This window comes from Engystomops pustulosus, chromosome 3 (assembly GCF_040894005.1).
Source record: "Engystomops pustulosus chromosome 3, aEngPut4.maternal, whole genome shotgun sequence".
NCBI classification, from domain to species: Eukaryota; Metazoa; Chordata; class Amphibia; order Anura; family Leptodactylidae; genus Engystomops; species Engystomops pustulosus.
The window spans coordinates 83075053-83090321 of record NC_092413.1 but is presented as its reverse complement, the minus strand read 5'-3'; the positions used below and the strand labels follow the sequence as shown (position 1 = coordinate 83090321).

Here is a 15269-nt window from a genome sequence, read left to right as displayed (position 1 = left end):
TTGTGGGCATCTAGGTATCAAAGTACCTTGGCCACTAAAGGGTAAAATCCAGTAAAATTGCACATTACAATGAGTGCTGACGAGTGTGGCTTTTAAAGCCCTGTATGAATATGTTCTACACAAGCTTTGTACTGATCTCTATAATGTAACAGTATTATTATCCTTTGACATGTAGAGCATCCTAGTAGACTATCTTACTGTAATAATACAAAGAGCTCAACAACTGTTCAATATACAACAAACTCTGAAAGACCCTACATCCTTTCATCACCTCACGACATATAACTGTAAGGAACCTGCACAACGCTACATTAGTAACTGTTCCCGGAATAAAGCTGCAAACCTCATTTATGGAAGGCAGATGTGTAGTAAGTCACATCTATAGAACTTGTAAGAGGAAGCACAAATCCTTTTGTTAGGTGAATCTGGATCTTTAAAGGTATATTATATATCTGCTATATCACATTGTGTATTGTGTTTGAGTTCATGTTCTGTGACTGGTAAAATGCATGATGTGAAGTCAGTTGTATTAGCAGAATACTGTGCACCATGCCTTTCTCTCTGGACCTGCAGCAAGTATAAGTATTTCCCAGGTTGTATAAGAGGCAACTGTTACATTTCAATTATTTTAGGCTTAAATATTCCATGCCGTGTACTGGGAAGCGGGGAAAAAAATTCTAAATGCAGTGAAAATGATGAAAAAACACATTTGCACCATTTCTTGTGGGCTTGGTTTTTACAGCTTTCACTGTGCGCCCCAAATGACATGTCTACTTCATTCATTGGGTCAATACGATCACAGGGATACCAAATTTGTATAGGTTTTATAATGTTTTCATACATTTACAAAAATTAAAACCTCCTGTACAGAAAAAAAAATCTTCATTTTACAGTGTTCTTGCACTAATAACTTTTTCATACTTTAGTGTACAGAGCTGTGGGTGATGTCATTTTTTTGCGACTTCTGATGACGTTTTCAACGCTTTTATTTTTAGGACTGTGCGACCTTTTGATCACTTTTTATAGAATGTTTTCTATTTTTCAAAATGGCTAAAAAATGCAATTTGTGACTTCGGGTGCTATTTTCCGCTACGGGGTAATACGCAGTGAAAAACGGTTATTATATTTTGATCGGGCATTTTCGGACGCAGCGATACCTAATGTGTTTAGGATTTTTACTGTTTATTTATATTTATATCAGTTCTAGGGAAAGGGGGGTGATTTGAATTTTTATGTGTTTTTTTTAATATAATTTATTTATTTATTTTTTTTTACTATTTTTCAGACTCCCTAGGGTACTTTAACCCTAGGTTGTCTGATTGATCCTACCATACACTGCCATACTACAGTATGGCAGTATATGGGGATTTTGCATACCATCTATTACAATGTGTAGATCGCACATTGTAATAGATAGCCTCGATCATGACAGCCTCGGATCTTTGTGTGATCAGAGGCTGTCAGGACAACGGATCACCGCTCCCCGGTGACGTCACAGGGAGTGACGATCGAAGCCAAGATGGCGGCGCCCACGCGCTGGCGGCAGCTTTGCCGGCGGCGATCAAAGGGTTAACACCTGTTTGTGCTCTCCCCTGAAGAGAGTAGTACACACCATTGAAGAAAACTTTCAGATTCTTTGGCAATTTGTTGCATGGAATAGCCTTCGTTTCTAAGAACAAGAATAGACTGTTTTTCTGGCCTTTGGGAGAGTTTCAAACAATGGTGATTCTCAACCAGATCAAAGGAAGGTCAGTTTTATAGCTTCTCTTAACAGCCAAACTGTTTTCAGCTGTACTAGCATATTTGAACAAGGGTTTTCTAAACATCCAATAGCTTTCTTACACAGTTAGCAAACACAATGTACCATTAAACCACTGGAGTGGTGGTTGTTGGAAATGGGCCTATATACACCTATGTAGATATTGCATTAAAAACTTAATTAAATTAAAATTAAAATTAGGTTTGCAGCTAGAATATTCAGTTACCACATTAACAATGTATAGAGTATATTTATGATTCTTATGTATGGACCACTGCAGCTTACAATCCATGTTATGTGTTATATGTATTTGGGGCTTTTGAAAACAAGCCATCCAGATTTATTGCAGTGAATACCACAGATCTACGACACAGAATCCACACTATAATTGTGCAGTAAGGATATTGTGTCTCAGTCACTTATAGCATATGGCTCTGTTCACATACAAAAATTGACAACTTGCTTTATATGGTGCTGGGAATGGAATGCCTGCTAGATGCAAACTGAAGTTATCAAGAGCCATTAAACACTTAAAGGGAACCTGTCAAAGAGTTTTCAAAGTAAAAAAAAAAAGTCTTTATTCCCCCCAAAAAATAAGTTGGATCAAAGTTCGCCTTTCTGTACGCAGAGCTGTGTCGCTGGTCCCATGGTAGAGGCTAGTAAGGAGTGGGGCGGACATGTGTGACATTTTGAAGTGGGAAGCGACCGGGGTAGGTGGAGTGGAGATTTGGAGGACATGGGAGGTATTTTTTTAATTTGAAATTGATGCATGATAGAACTCTGCATACTAAAAGGTAAACTTGGATCTAATTTCCCTTTTTTCAGAAAAAGCCAGTTTTGCTTTAAAAACTCTTTGCAAATGTGTACACTATTCTCTATGGGGACCTGGGTGTGCCAGAAAAAGGGCTCCTGATGACAGGTTCTCTTAAAAAACGGGAACCAGTTCGGCTTTCAGGACTTAAAGGGAACCTCTCACCAGGAGACCGATTTTTAGCACTCCCCCAGTCCCCACAGAGCGTAGTACATACACTGCCAAAGTGTTTTTGTATAAAAAAAAATTGGTTTTACAGAAAAAAATATGTTATACTGTACCTTTCATTAGCACCTGCTGTGTGACTAGGCAGTTGCCCAATGGGAGTGGCTGGAAAGGAGCAGTTCCCCCCACCCTTGGGAAACATGTGACCTTTTCAAATATATGAATAACTCCCGATCCTCGGGATTAGCTGTAGAGGAGCAGGGGGCGTCGCTAAGCCCAGTGATGGGTGTTTTCCCTGCTGAGGTCCGCCAGAGTTCACCATCTTCTTCCCGGAGCATGTAAGTGCTGATCTTGCGACACAATCTGATTTTCAAATTCTGCGGTTTGTTCGACGGCCACGCGGGTCCACAACAGATGTTGCGGACCTGCAGCTGGCGCACTTGAAGAAAGTCGAGTGCTGAAGAACTCGGCTTATACTCGAGGATATACGGTATTATGGAGATTATTATTATTGAGATTATAATGTTTTAAGCATATAACACAGTTAAATGAATAAAAATTTATAAGACAAAGAATAAGGGCTCATTCAGACAGGCGTGTCTGCTGCTCATTTGCAAAAAATAGACGTAATCTATCCGTATGCCATCCGTTTCTTTCACATAGTCAAGAAGAGCTGATTAGTTTCTAATCTACTTCTTGCCATGCCCAGTTGGTTGCCAAGCAACATTGGAAGAAAAAATACTCTGCAAATGTGCCGTCCATTTTTTTTTCGGAACCATGGACTTCTTTGGATGTACATGGTCTGCATGTGAGACATAATAACGCAGGCTGCAGTTTTTTCTCACCGCTTGCACATCCGTGAAAAAAATGGACACGTGGAAAAAATGTGCTTGGTGCTTTCAGCGATCGCGGCTATGAACCCTTCTGATGCCGCCGGCAAAGCTGCCATCGGCATTTAAAAGACAGCGGCACGTGGGTGCCGCCATCTTTATTTAGATTGTCTCTCCCCTGAACGTCATCGTGGGGTGGCGATTGGTTGCCATGACAGCCTCTGGTCTTCATCAGAATATCAAAACGGTTATTGCCGGCGGTGGCCTCCGTAACGGGAAATGGCGCCCAAATGTCCAAAACCCGACTTTTACACCATTTTACATCACATTAAAAATGGAATAAATAGTGATCAAAATGTCACACAGACCTCAAAATGATTGCAATGAAAACGTACAAAGTATGAAAAAGTTATTGCCGTTTTGTACACAATTGTTTAATCTTTGCAAATGTATTAAAATAAAACCTATATAAATTTGGTATCACCGTGATAGTACCAAACCATAAAGCAGAGGTGTTATTTGGAGAGCACAGTGAAAGTCGTAAAAACTGAGCCCACAATTTTTCCACGTTTGGAATTTTTTCCCAGCTTCCCAGTACACGGCATGGAATAATAAATAGCATTGCGGAAAAGTAAAATTTGTACAAAAAAAACCCCTCACACTGCTCTGTACACGGAAAAATGAAAAAAAATATTCAAGATGGAGAGCTAGAAATGAGCGAAAAAAACGTGTCCTTAAGGGGTTAACATTACTAGGACAACCTTTACACCACATACTATGCTGTCATAAAGCACTAAAGCTTCTCCTGGCAAATCACTGGTGACAGTTGCTGATTGCATTTCCATTGAAACACATGCAAATGCGATCAGGCTGAGCCCCGCCCCCAGACGTTCACATTGGATTTCTAAATGCAATGTAAACGTACCATGTGACCGCACCCTAAACATTCAGATTATCCTATCATCAGTATCAAGTATCACAATACTTTTATATGTATTGTATTACACCCAAAATTCTGGTATCGGTGCCCTACTGTACGGTGAACTGCGTAAAAGTTTTACTGAAAAAAAAAACGAGTGACAAAACAGCTGTTTTATTCTGTTCCGTTAGGAAACGGTTTATACATTTGAATCATCATGCTATTTTTACCATGAAAATTAACTAATTGGGAAGTCTAACCAGCCGTTACAAAATGTCTTGTTTGTTTTTTTTTTTTTGCATATTTAACCCCTTCACGCTCCGTGGCGGATATATCCGCCACGGAGCGCAGTGACTTAGCGCTCAGTGGCGGATATATCCGCCACGGCGCTTATGCCGGCTCGGCTCTGGATCCGGCATCGGGAAACACGGGGTGCCGGCTGTAACTAATAGCCGGCACCCCAGTGTAACACCCGCGATCGGAGCTGTCTCCGATCGCGGGTGCTTAACCGTTAAATGCCGCGGTCAGCGCGACCGCGGCATCTAACATGCATCTGGGGGATCTTTCCCCCACGATCGGCCCCCCCGAACCGTTTTCGGGGGGCGCCGATCGTTGCTATAGCAACTCTGGGGTCCGATCTGGACCCCAGAGTTACTTGCAAGAATTGCCGGTAAGATGGCGTCTGTGACATCATCTTACTGGCACAGTGCCAGCCTATGCAAGTGTATAGGCTGACACTGATAATACTCTGCAATATATCAGTATTGCAGAATATTATCATGAAGAAGCAATCAGAAGATTGCTTGTTCATGTCCCATGGTATAAAAGTGAAAAAGTTAAAAAAAAAAAAAAAAAAAAAAGTTATTCAATAAAAAAATAGTCATAAATCACTAAAAATGCCCCAAAACATATAAAGAGACATATAACTCAAAAAAAAGTCTAAATCATAACACAAACCCCACATATATAGTATCACCGCGTCCGTAACAACCCGTAGAATAAAAGTAAATCATTATTGAACCCCCACGATAAACGCCGTACAAAAAACTGTTATAAACCCTCCAAAAATTATGATTTTTACCTTTTCAATCCCACAAAAAATGCTATAAAATGCGATCAAAAAACCATATGTACTCAGACATGATACTGGTGCAAAGTACAACATGTCCCGCAAAAAACAAGCCATCAACCAGCTCCGTAGCCAAAAAAGTAACAATGTTATGCCACTTGGAAGACGGCAATACATAAATGATAGATTTTTCCCCACATTAGGGTTTTGTTTGACAAATTTAGTAAAACATAAGAAAATATATTCATGTCTGGTATCCCCGTAATCGTATCGACCCATAGAATAAAGATAACATGATTATTAGTCTATACGGTGAACACCGTAAAAAATCCAGTACAGAATTGATGCTTTTCTACTCCTGCCCTCAAAAAAAGTTCCTAAATTTTCAACAATAGGTGATACCAACCCCAAAATGGTAACAATGGAAAAAGCATCTCGTCCCGCAAAAAAAAATGCCGTCACATGGCCCCAATAACAAAAAAGCGAAAATTTTATAGCCTTCAAAAGGGGCCAATGAGGAAACTAAAATCCTGGCAGCTGCAGCGCCCTCCTTCCCTTCTGCACCTCGCTGTGCCCCCATAAAACAAGTCACAGCCACATGTGGGGGGTCTCTGCACTCGGGAGAAATTGCAGAACAAATTGTATGGTGGGTTTTCTCTTTTTATCTTTTGGAAATGTGTAAATTTTAGGGATAAATGAACGTATAACCGTCACAATTTGACCATTCTAAATTTCACCTCCATTTTGATTCAATTACTATGAAGATCTCAAGGGGTTAACAATCTTCGTAAAAGCTGTTTCTGATAGCTTGAGGGGTGCAGATTTGAAAATGGGTAGATTATATAGGGGGTTTTGATGCTAAATATGTGAAATTTCATTCAAAACTGTATTTATCCCCAAAATAGTCAATTCTGAAAATCCGGAAAAGCGATATTCTATTTGTAAGCCGAGCGACATCAAAATAAATTATCCAGACGTTTCAGAAATTATGAAAATGTAAAGTAGACATATGGGAAATGTTATTCAGCAACTTATTTAGGTGGTAAATCTATCTGCCTGAAAACGCAATGATTTAGAATTTCGAAAATGGCAAATTTTTCAAAAAATGTATCATATTTTCTTTTTTTTTTTGTAAATAAACGCAAAACTTATCAGCCAAAATTTACCACTAAAATGAAGTACAACATGTGGGGAAAAAACAATCTCAGAATCGTTTTGATAAGTAACAGTGTTCAAAAGTTATAACCATATAAAGCGAAGCAAGTCAGAATCCAAAAAATCGGGCTGAGCCTTAAGCTACAAAATGGCTGCGTCCTTAAGGGGTTAATGCAACTTGTATCTAATAGAAGATTTAGATGTCAATAGTTTTGTGAAATTCTAAGAAAAAGTTTTGGCTAAGTCTCTGTATGCGTTGAGCTCCTGGATCCTGTCCAGCCCGTATTTACAGTACAGAGATGTTTTATTATATAATTGGCTTTTAGTATTCATAAATCTTAAAACTACACAATTGCCTGGTATACTAGTTTCTAGGAACACGACACACTTGTTCTATGTAAATGAGATGCATATCCTTGTTCCTGTACATTATAAACAACATTACACATTTACTTTTCAGCAGTTTCGCTCACCACTGGCCACAGGACTGCACAGTGTATAGAGCCGTAAGCAAAAGGCTTTGATTGTTTGAGATGCAGCTTCTCCAGCAATGGTCGCCACATATTGTATGTAGCTGTTTGCCGACTCTGAGCAGCTCCAGTGCTGGAGGCAGCCAAGAACAGCTGCTTGGTGGGATGCCCAGTGTCAGAAGCTTGGGAGACAGATTTCTGGCCAAATTTGCAGTAGTACTCTGGTATACTTTGCTTAGTTTATCTCTCCCTGTATCTCATGGAGGGTGGTTATGTACGGTGGCTTTCTGCTCATCTTCTTTAGTGAGACTTTAGTGAGATTCTTTTGTGTAGGATGATATGGGCAAAGTAAGTGAATAAAGACCTTTTCTCTGATGGGATATATTACAAACTATCATCTACCCTGTTTCCCTGAAAATGTCTTTTATATAAATTTTTGCTCCTAAGGACGCGCTAGGTCTTAATTTCAGAGGATGTCTCTATTTTTTGATGTACAAGAAATAAAATTTATTTTTGAGCAAAAAATTAATCAACATTTTATAAATATGTAGTCATGTAATAACAAACATCAGCATAACCAGCCAAACTCTGATTTCCATCAAAAATTTCTCGTGACTCTATTTCCATGTGTAACAATCTATAGTACATTTGCCAATCCCACTATTTTAAGACGGTTCTATCATCTTCTTAAACGTCACCATAACTCTCCAAAACCTCAATTTCATGCAAAATTTCTTGGGACTCCATTTCCATTAAAACCATTGGGCCTGATCTCTCATGCAGTAGCACTTTCCTTAACCCCTTACCAACGTGACGTAATAGAACGTCACATGTCAGGTGCGGGTGCATGGAGAGGGCTCACGGGGCCGAGTGCATATTGCAGCAAAGGATTACCGGTAACACTTACTAGCGGCTTCTGTAGTATGGCAGTATATGATAGGATCAATCAGACAACCTAGGGTTAAAGTACCATAGTCTGAAAAATAGTAAAAATTAAAAAAAATATATATAAAAAACACTATAACAAAAAACCCTAAAAATTCTAATCTCCCCTCTTTCCCTAGAACTGATATAAACAGTAAAAATCATAAACACATTAGGTATTGCCACGTCCAAAAATGCCAGATCTATCAAAATGTAATAACTGTTTTTCACTGCGTTTTGCCATTTTAAAAAATATAAAAAATTCTATAAAAAGTGATCAAAAGGTCGTACAGTCCTAACAATGGTAGCATTGAGAACGTCATCAAAAGTGGCAAAAAATGACACCACCCACATTTCCGTACACCAAAGTATGAAAAACGTTATTAGCACCAAAAGATGGCAAATTTTGTAAATGTATGAAAACATTACGAAACCTATACAAATTTGGTATCCCCGTAATCGTACTGACCCAAAGAATAAAGTACACGTGTCATTTGGGGCGTACAGTAAAATCCAAGCCTAAAAGAAAACATTGCAAATGCATTTTCACTTTCACTGCATTTAGAATTCTTTTCCCGCTTCCCAGTATACGACATGGAATATAAAATACCACCGTTTTGCAGTGCAATTTGTTTCGCAGAAAAAAAGCCATCACACAGCTCTTAACATATAAAAAAATTATAGATTTTTGAAGGTGGGGAGTGAAAAATTAAAACGCAAAAACAAAAAAGGGCTACAGTGGGAAGGAGTTAAAGGGGTTTTCCCACGAAAGAAAATTCTCACATCTCAATCCCCTAGCAGGGGGTGTGACTACAGTGCACAGAGCAGAAAGACTAACTTGGCAGCACGTCTGTCACACAGAAATCCAAGATGGCGGCCACCCGACCCTAAAGTCAGACGTTACATGGTTGAGTCTACAGTTGGAACAACTGAAATTGTGTACACCAAGACTGATAGAGAGAGAGGCTGGACTTATATCTGTGGAATGCTGCATTTTTGTTAATAACAGTGAATTAGAGAATGTTATTTTGTTATCCTGAGTACATGCAAGAAACATCTGTTGTCTTTGTGGGAATACCCCTTTAAAAGAAGATCTGCAGTATTTGCAGTATCTACATGATCTAATGTATGACGTGGGAGGATCTGTAGCAATGACGGCCACCAGGTCTTATTTTCAGGGGAGGCCTTATATTTATAAGCGTGAAAAAATTTGCACTAGGTCTTATTTTTTAGGGTGTATTATTTTCAGGGAAAAGGTATTTATTTATTATTATTATTATTAATATTTAGAGAACACCATTAATTCCATGGTGCTGTACATTCGTTAATGGGTTCACATACTTTAAGACGAGAACAAATGAAAGTACAAAAGATAAGACCACAGTAAAATTGGACAAGTGCAAGAAGGAGGGCTCATAATCTATATTTGAGGGTAGATGGAAACACAAGGCAAGGGAGCAGATCAGTCGTCTTCTAGAAGTAAATTGGACACGTTGGGGGGGCTTACTGTGGAGGGATCAGGCCTTCCTTAGCCACGTAGATTTACTATAATTTATGCCAGACACTCATGTAAATTTATTCAAATCTATAACAGCTAGTATATAGTTTAGATTTCAAATTCTGGCACATAGACAGCAAAGAGCTTTATAGAATAACATACTGGAATAAAGTAAAAACAATGGCATGAACGTAGTATGACAGCAATACAGCACCTTTGGGGGCAAGATGAACCAATAGCCCTATAAGAGTAGTGCATTCGGAAGCAGTGCAAAAACAATCGAGAATGAGGCATTAAGTTGCATAGTCATACTTTAGATAGGTGAAGAATGAGAAATCAAAAGAGAAAATTCAAGAGGACGCATAGGGATAGGGAAGAGATTAATGGGAAAGGAAGAGGGGAGAAGGGTAGGTAGCAGCACGAAGCACAGGAGGAGATGGAAGAGCATTGTAATACTATAAATTATGTGCACATCTGCTAAATCTGCCCCATTGTGTAATGGCAAAATCTGGATAAAATATAGGTAAAAATCTCACATGAGTATGTCTCCTAAATAGAAATTATCTTAAGGTACGTGTCACCATATAGTTTTCCCTCCATTGGTCTGTATACAGGGTGCACAGCAAGGAAATCTATCATCAAAATCAAGCAAATTTAACCAGGAACAATTACTCATAGATCCAGGTACCATGACTGGTAATCTTATATTTGTTATCCATGTGTTCCTACCTTTGAGAATGATGTGAATGACCCTAAAGGGTCCTGTGGGGTGTTAATAGAGCCTTTTAGTGCTGTTACAATAATTGAATTTCCTGCTGGTAGATTACACCCGCAGAGGGAGGAGTAAAAGAGAATGGGGTGGGTCAGAGATGTTCTGCTCATTGTAACAGCCTGTGAATCTGTAGCACGGAGGGGCTTTGGTAATTCCCCCAAAGCCCTTCAGGCTAATTAGCACAAATGTAAAAGTTAGTGCCATGCTAGTAGTCTATTTGTCTAAGTGAGAGTTTGTACAATACGATTTTCATTAAAACAGTAACTGATAAAAAAAGAATAAGGTAGATTGTATTTGATAAACAATATAATGTCAGTAATCGTACACTAATATAGTCAATTGTATAAATTATCTTTAATGTGATGATAATTATACTATTGCAGGGGCCCTTGCATCAAAAATAAAAATACAACTATAACTGGGGGGCTTATTCTGTACTCTATCAATATAAATGGTAATCATTTACTAACAAGTAAACGTCTTTATCATTCCACGGATTGGTTTGCTTGCCCATCTTTATCATCTTGCTGATATATTCTAAGCAACATGTTAAAGTGTATCAACTTTTGACTTCATATTCAGTCTACAACATTTATTGGCATGTCAAGTCACCAACGTTGGCTTTATAATAACTCATTGACATCTGTCTTCATGGAAGCTCTTACATAAATAGTATCTATTGGAAATATTTGCAATATATAAGATCTATAAGAACTCGCCTTTCCACATACGCCACCCCCTTTCCCCTGGGGGTCCTCTTATTTCTTCCAAAGCTCCTTCACCAAGTCCCTGCCGTTGCACACACACTTTAACATCAGCCGCTTGCTGAGTACAGAGTTTGTTTGTTCATATAGGCTGGGCATACTGGTGGGCGTGGGCTGGCTATGTGCCAGGGGGGCAGGGGGCTGGCTGGCTATATACCGTAGAGGGGGGGCAGAGGGCCCGCTGTATACTACTGGGGGCTGTGACCAATGCATTTCTCACCGTAGGCTTTTACCCGAGTCAGTAGGTTTTCCTAGTTGTTTGTGTTAAAATTAGGGGCCTCAGCTTATATTCGGGTCGGCTTATACTTGGGGAAAACAGGCGGTCCCCGACTTGAGAACACCCGACTTACAGAAGACCCCTAGTTACAAACTGATCACTGGATGTTGGTAATTTACTGTACTTTTGTCTTATGACAACCCAAAAGTTTTAAAATCCAATTGTCACAGAGGCCAAAAACATTTGTCTGGAGTTACAATTATAAAATCTACATTTTCTGACTTGCATACAAATTCAACTTAAGAACAAATCTACAGATCCTATCTTGTGCTTAACCCGGGGACTGCCTGTATGTGGTATATTTGACAATTTTCTGAGTTTTCCTGCGGTGTGTTATCTAATTAATATCTCCTTGATTTGTAATAGATTTACTGTGCTTGGAGGTATTTTGTAAAAAATAAAACTAACTTTTATTTCTTAAAGTTATAATACTACACAGGACTATATTGTGCTAACAGGCATAAGGTACGGTATTTCTCATATTGTTGCGTTTATTGCTGCCCCTAGGTGAGTGCCTTAACATGTTGTTGTTGATTCACATCACCAGGTTTATTGCATGGTTTGGCTGCAACATATCCTTCAGCTACAAATCGGGAGCAATATTTCTGCACAGAGGAAGCGTGAATTGTGCTGCCCTGTGTAATAGTGCAGTACTGCCAGGTGGTGGAGGTTGTTCATATGCTACACACCTAGTTCTATTCAGTGTCATTCACTCTGCCTACTAGAATGGCTGAATTATACTTAATGGTATATTGGTGTACAATTACTGACATAAACCATATTTATTGACATAACCATGTTTATTTAATACAATCTATCCTATTCAGTTTTAATGTTTTGTACATACTCTCACTTGGTGCCCTACTAGTAGTCTATTTGTCCATTTTTAGAAGGTTGCTTCTATACATTTATCTTGAGGTTTATTAACTCCTAAATGTAAAAGTTTATTTTAGAAGGAGGGAACCCATGGATATCAAATATAAGAAGATTACCATAGCCTGGATCTATGAGTAAGAGTAAGGTTTATTATGCCTCTTGGTGCATATGCCATGGCATTAAAGGGGGGAAGCATGGCTTGCGTCATATGCCTCTTCACTGTGGATACCTCATTGAGTCTCAATGTTCCTGTGGGAAGATAATTTATCATAAATGTAGTCATGTTGTCCCTTAGAAACGAGATGGCTTCCTCGGTTACAACCATCCCACACTCTGGCAGCAGTGGCCAGACATGTACTATTGAGCCCTGCCTGACCTCCTGGATTCAGCATTTATTACCACAGGACGGCTCTAATATTTACAGTAAGTTCCAGACATTTCATATAAAAAAAACTTTTTGTGTCTTATGCAATCCCTCCAGCAGAGGTGGCCGTATCCGAGGAAGCAATCTTGTTTCTAAGGGACCATATAACTACATTTATGAAATTATCTTCACACAGGAACATTTTTTTAATAACATTCAGTAGAAGAAATGTTTATATATGGCAGATTAATGAAACTGAATGTGAATGCCCAGACTAGAATACCCCTTTAAGTTTACCCTGACTTGGGGCTCTGTGAGGAATTCACGTTCCATCACATTGGTACAACCAGGGCTTTCATTGAAGAGATCCTTATTTATCTTCAGTATTTCCCTACAATGTGGTTTTTGAGAAGGGGATAAGGACTCTGAAATTATAACTGCTTTGATAGCTGACACTTGTTGAGTCACTAGGCAAGAAACCTTGGGATGGTCTCTCTCTTTCCAGGGTTTGATCAGATTGACACGGTAGATATGAAAGGGCTTCTTCTTTCCTGACTGATGAATCCTCTAGTTGACCTCCCCAACCTTTTCCACCATCTCATAGGGCCCCTTCCATTTTGCTAGGAACTTGCTCTCCACAGTGGGCATTAATCCAGTATCTCCTGGATTGAACAGTCTCAAACTATAGACCCTGGCCTATGACTCTTGTGCCTTTATACCCTGAACATCCGCTCCACCACACTCTTATAAGGCTTAACCTCAATTTTCCAGGTTTCTTTTGCCACATTCCCAAAATGTGGGAACTTGTTGTCTGCCCTAGGATCTTGAGAGTCTTACTAAAGTAAGCAGCTCCCTAGCCCTACACCAGGTGTAGCAGTGTTAAATTGCTAGCTTTATCAGAACATACTTATAAAGCTAGCAAACAAACACTGCTGTACATAGCCAGACCAAGCTTACAGTGGTCCGTCGTATTCATTAGGGGACGATCCGAGGAAGCGGTGATTGCCACACGAAGCCTGGCAGTCACCACCGGCATAGTGTGGGGCATGAATACGCAGGACCGCTGTAAGCTTGGTCTGGCTTTCAGAGCGCTATGTACAGCAGTGTTTGCTAGCTTTATTGGTATGTTCCGATAAAGCTAGCAATTTAACACTGCTACATCTAGGGTAGGGCTAGGGAGCTGCTTAGTTTAGTAAGCAGGTTCTAGATAGATTATTCAGGTAACAGGTCCTCTTTAAGTCAGGGGCCATTTCCGCTGAAGTTGATTCTTCTTCATTGTCCCCTATTAGGTCAATGTGACCAAATTACGGGCAACGCATCTTGCACCAACCTGTTTTTTTTTTTTTTTTTGGTTGTTTTTTTTGTTATCCTATCCATGTGACTTTCCTATCCGGCACAATCCAGTACCGGATCCCGGTAAGACGCAGCACACCCCATCCACGTAAACCAAGGGAAGACTGGACCTTTGACATCTGCTTTAACACATAAGACACAAGGTGTCTCAAGGTGAGCAGATATCACAGTCACAACATAACTCTGCTAATTACAATACTGCACTAGGGGCACCACCTGTGTCTCTTTTTATTTGTCCCCTATTAGGACATTCTGAGGAAACCCTGGTGTTTCCTCAGGATTCCCATCAAAAAGGCTGACTGGGTACTCTGGGGAACTCTGTGGAGTTGCCTTGGCACATAGGTCCCAAAAAAGTGGACAATCACATACATAATTTAACAATCACCACATTATGTGACAAAGTACCCTGGCCCGTTTCAATCATAACCTGAGCCACTAGGTAAACCTTGGTGTCCCCATGTATGCATGTGATGCCCAGATTTTTCTCGGGGACTATAACATGAGGGAGGGTGGCCGAATTGAGAGTAGCCAAACTCTGAGTACAACAGTCCTGAAACAAGAGTCCCATTGATCATCAGAGTACACATCTGAAGTCCCTCCCTCTTGGCTGGCCTGGTACTACATGCAGGCTGGGCAATGAGAGAGCTGCGGCAATTATGGGCTCTGTGGTAAGGGGGACATTGGGCCACCATTTGACCCGGGGCATGACACTTCCAGCAGATGACCTCCTAGGACAGTGATGGCGAACCTTTTAGCGACCGAGTGCCCAAACTGCTACCCAAACCCCCCTTATTTATCTCAAGGTGCCAACCAAAAATTAAAGCAGTAACTTACTGCTCCCTGTTCAATAACTTTCATTCATATTGGTCTCCTGAGGCCAGTAGAAAGATGGAAAATTTTCATCATTTTAGCTTCTTTCCAGTGTCCCTCTGTACACAGAGAATCCTCCAAAGATAATTCGGCCCTGTCTACTTATTCTCCCTCTTCCTACAGTTTGAAGTAGCGAAGTCAGTATCAATATATGACTGAAAGCAGCATCTTTTAAGTGGCTCGCAACTGCAGGAAGATTCTTTGAGTCCTGTCTGGTGTGCTGGGGCGATGGCTCTGGGTGCCCACAGAAAGGGCTCTGAGTGCCGCCTCTGGCACCCGTGCCATAGGTTCGCCACCACTGTCCTAAGATATCCCTTTGGTCACTGGTTTGTGTTCCCCCCTTTGGCCTTGATGCAACCATCTCTAGGGGTTTTGGGCCCCAGTCTGACAGTC

At 40.1% G+C, this 15269-nt stretch overlaps 1 protein-coding gene across 2 annotated transcripts in view; it reads left to right on the top strand.

Moving 5' to 3' along the window:
- The window catches only part of ARID4B (AT-rich interaction domain 4B), an 87937-nt gene that overhangs the window by 7973 nt on the left and 64695 nt on the right, over positions 1-15269 (top strand). The gene's annotated exons all lie outside the window — the stretch shown is intronic.